The following is a 4,733-nucleotide window of genomic DNA, read 5'->3' on the forward strand; positions in this document are numbered from 1 at the left end:
GCAAAAATGTTTTTGTTTTATTCAGTCACTTGCTTGTAATTCATGAGCTTTTGTGCACCTATAGCAACCATTTGTGTAGCTCTTGCCAGAATATTTTACAAGCTTCAGTATGTGGAAACTTTATACATTATCAAATTTAAAACAAGTTGGTTGAAATTATTATATTGTATTAGATTTAGTAGTAACTTTTGTGTGAATATTCCATTCATCAGCAGTTTCTAGTGTAACAGTAATATTGTAGGTTAGGTTAGTACTAGGCTAACTGCCCTTGTGAGCCATTTTGAGCCTAGCCAATTATCCCCTGTGAAATTAAAACCCTGTACCTTGTGTTTGTAAGGTAAACACCTTAACCATTAGGCCACCCTCCCAACCCAAGTGGGAGTTAAGTCACAAGCTTCTCAGTGGTATTTTGGGCATGAATATGTAAATTGGCCAAGCTTCCTGTTGTAAGTCCATCAGGCGTACCTACTGATAACATAAAAGCTTTAGTTTCCTGTGGACAGGTACTTTAGCTTCTGAGAGACTTTTCGCTTAGACAAGTTCACTCACATAAGGTATGTTAGAAATAATCTGTAGTTATCCATGGCTAATCCAGCTTTATTTCAGGCTTGCATTAAAAATAATAGAAATCCATCTCCGAAGACAAGCTGTGAAATCTAGTGAAAACTGTAGCTCAGCTCCTCCAGGAATGACATCACTAACCTTGTAGGAAAGGAATTTCAAGTCACAGGTTTTAAACTACATAGAGTAAAGCTGTGAATGAACACAAACATGACCAAATCATATAGGATATGTTGTCCTATTACACTGTGGAAAGCCTGAGGCCAGGTTGTATTTCTGGAGACCAGACTTGTGTGCCTTGGCCTACTGGACTGTACAAGGAAGTTCAGCAACCACTGGAAAGCAGCTGGTTGGTTTGCTGCCCCAGCTCTGTCCAAGGCTAGTATAGAAACTGGTCATGCTTCTGTTTGGCTGATCATATGTGGTCGATGTGAATGTAGACAGCTGTGTATGCCACATTACACAAATGTTCTTCCATGCTTGCATGCAGTAGCCTAAGCTACAGGGGTTATATCTTGCATAGATTTAACAGCTGGGCAGCTTTCACTGCATTGGAAGTCTTGAACAGGCTCCATTTAGACTTGTAGTCCAAATCAGTCGAGGCATATGAGAGAAGATATTCTGAAGGTGGGAGCTTGCATCAGTGAAATGTTGTCAATACACCCACTTTACATGTTGTGTCCAGCAATCACTCTAGGTAGATGATGCAACCCAGAATACAATGGTGACCACTTGAAAGCTCATTACCTCTTTTGTCCAGAATGTCCATTTTATGACTCACTTTGGATGACGTGGTCAAGAAGTCAGTTGAAAACCTTTGGACCAAGGAGCTTTATTTATTATTATACACTTATGAGCATACTTGATTTGGACATGATATTTTTGTAGAACAGCCAGTGACTTGCATACAAGTCTGAAAACAGTTTACTATGCAGATTCAGGTTAGACGAGCATTTTTCTTTCAGCCACAGTCCTTCAAATTTGTCACAGTCCACATGTGGACTTTTTTTCCTCTAGAAGCAGAGAATCCGTGGCTGGTATCCTATAATGCACTGCGGTCACTGTCTCTAAGAAGGCAAATCCGTCTTAAAGCAGCTTTTGAGTGCATGTGCATAAGTAGAGTTACCACCTCTGTAATTTACTAACATGACCCAACTATGACCGTCATTCTGACCAACACAGACTCGGTTAACCATTTCCTTCAGCTTTCCCATATAGTATCAGCTTGTGAGTTGGGGAGCATGATGTCACCCACCAGCCACTTGGTGTGCCCTGGGAGGAAATAGAACCTGAATCTACCACTCACTGGCATACTGTTTTCTAATAGGTTACACTGTGGGCATGAAAAGGTTGTATGCTTTGGGTGCTAATATGTTGTGCAGTAGTTTGCTGACACTGATTAATTCCTGCTGACATAGAATATATATTTTATGATGCAAACCTTCCTAATTTAGGTAACTCTGGAATGGAGACTATATGCATCAATTAATTTATATGCATGCTTTTACTCAACTTTTACGTGACGACATACCACTCAACCCCTTAGAGCAAGAAATCTGGACGAAGCCTAAAATAACGGATGGACAAAACCCAAAAATAGGGACACATTTTAAATACTACTCATAAACTTAGAAATTTGCAAGAATAACAGGATTTGTGTTAGCATGGCTTTTCTGAATGATATGGAGTCTGAAACTGTCATTATTTAGTGACTTCAGTCCACAGAGATTTGCTAGAAAACTGCAAATGTTATAAGGAACAGACCAAAATATTATGCAAAAATCTGGATATTCTGCTAAAATCTGGCAGCTGAGAGGCATGGGTGACAACTGCATTAGTCATAAAATCTAGTTGTGACTGTCCTATTTACTAAAGAGGAATGATATCACTCATTTGTATTAGTTGTCACCTGCCACTGGGGGACAGTGACCATATAGTCACATGCATGGATCCTAGTGACATAGGTTCATTTGCAAATTATTGCTGAAGCTAGTGGGCAGTCATGTTCAGTGCTAATACAACATTTTCTACCAGTTTTCATCTCAGTCTTCACACACAATTCACTATTTTGTAAATGATGCCATTACCCACATTTTGATTAACATTTAATACTTTTACTATAAGAATAATGACATAATTTTAATTCAGTGTTACACTATCTGGTGAGGATTGTCATGCTGTGTGAGTTTTTAAGTGATTTACAAAATAACTTGGTCTCTTCATTCTTAGCTTTGTGATGGGGGCAGTTAATCACTTGAACCTTCAGGTGAAACAAAACTTTAATGACAAACAATTCCACAGCAGGTGTGAAGGGAGGTGAAAACTTCACCAGTCACCTTCATGAGACGTGAAAGGAGGTAAAAATGTCTCCATTCATATTAATTTGGCAGTGGAGACAGAGATTCATTCTGCATGTCTGACTGATTCCCACTCCATTAATGCTTCACAATGAAGGGACTGCAATTTCAGTTTCTGAAAAGTGGCACAGATGTCATTATTGGTGGGTTATGGATTTAAAAGAGGTGAGGCACATTGTGAACTTCCTGTGGGACTATGAAAAGTGGCACAGATGTCATTATTGGTGGGTTATGGATTTAAAAGAGGTGAGGCACATTGTGAACTTCCTGTGGGACTATGAAAAGTGGCACAGATGTCATTATTGGTGGGTTATGGATTTAAAAGAGGTGAGGCACATTGTGAACTTCCTGTGGGACTATGAAAAGTGGCACAGATGTCATTATTGGTGGGTTATGGATTTAAAAGAGGTGAGGCACATTGTGAACTTCCTGTGGGACTATGAAAAGTGGCACAGATGTCATTATTGGTGGGTTATGGATTTAAAAGTGGTGAGGCACATTGTGAACTTCCTGCAGGACTTTTGGCTCAGTTAAGAACACACAGTCAGAGTGAAAAGCAGTTTGAGTGTTTAGAGCAATCTTTTTATATTGCTTCTCGTGTAAAAGAAGGAAAACGTCTGCTGAGCCACTTGCTAAGGGTACTGGCCATCTTTTTATACATGGGAATGTAGTACATAGCTACAATTTTGGGAAATGATTTGGAAATTGTCATGTTTGCCAAAGAAGACTACTACCAGAAGACTGTATGAACCATAAATATATGCAATATTTGCTGGGCATTACAGGTAAGTGCAACTTTTTATTTTTGAGAGATTGTATAGCTGTGACGAGTTCATAGGTTCATAGGTGTGTACAAGGTGAATGGTCCTGGAACCTTTACAAGCCATGCCCATAGAAGTGCCCTGGCATCGTGCCGCCCAACGTCAGTTCCCAGTGCCTCTATCAAGTAGAGCCACTGGAGTGATCCCTGTAGTGAACTTTCTATTACCCATCCACTCATCAAGATTTGTCTTGAAGAAGGTCAGCAAGGTGCTCTGCTTGACATGTATAGGAAGTCTGTTTCAGACCATGGGCAGTCCCTGGGTGAGGAACCTGTCCCTCCAGCATGTTCTGATGATTGTGGTAATGAGGTTGAGGTCTCTGGAGTATGTGGTGTGGAGAGATTGGGATTTCTTTAGATGTAGCACTTCTAACAGAGCTGAGTCAAACATGGCTTTGTAAGTCAAGCAGTGATCACCTCTAAGAAGGTGATATGAGACAGAGAATAACTGGAGCCCTTTGAGTCTGTCCATGTAGGACACGTGTTTAATGCCTAGGATCCTCTTCGTAAGGTACTTCTGTGCCCACTCCAGCTGTTGCAGGTGTTTAGTGAGGTACCTGCCAAATGGGGCATTATACTTGATGACTGGTTGAATGAGGCAAGAGTAGCGAGAGGCGATAACCTCTTTCTTTCTGGATGCAAAACCCTTGGTAATGAGATGTGCCACATAGAAGGACTTTCTGACCACAGTTGCAATGTGGTGGTCGAAGGAGAGGTTGCTGTCAACCTGCGTCCCCAGATCTCTTATAACACCTTCAGTGTTCAGTGGGCTCCCATCAATGTGGTAATTATTGAGAACTGAGTTTTTGCCAAAGGAGATGATGATGCATTTTTTGACATTAAGCTTAAGGCCATGGTTTTGACACCAGTCATTGGTCTCAGTGAGGCTTTTCTGTAGGATGTCTGCATCACTTGGGGAATTAATAATGGCTCCTAGCTTGCAGTCATATGTGAACTTGGTCAGCAAGACTCCCTTTGTGTTGGCCTGGACTTCT

This window comes from Protopterus annectens, chromosome 16.part0 (genome assembly GCF_019279795.1).
Source record: "Protopterus annectens isolate FY-2018-M chromosome 16.part0, PAN1.0, whole genome shotgun sequence".
Lineage (NCBI taxonomy): Eukaryota > Metazoa > Chordata > Ceratodontiformes > Protopteridae > Protopterus > Protopterus annectens.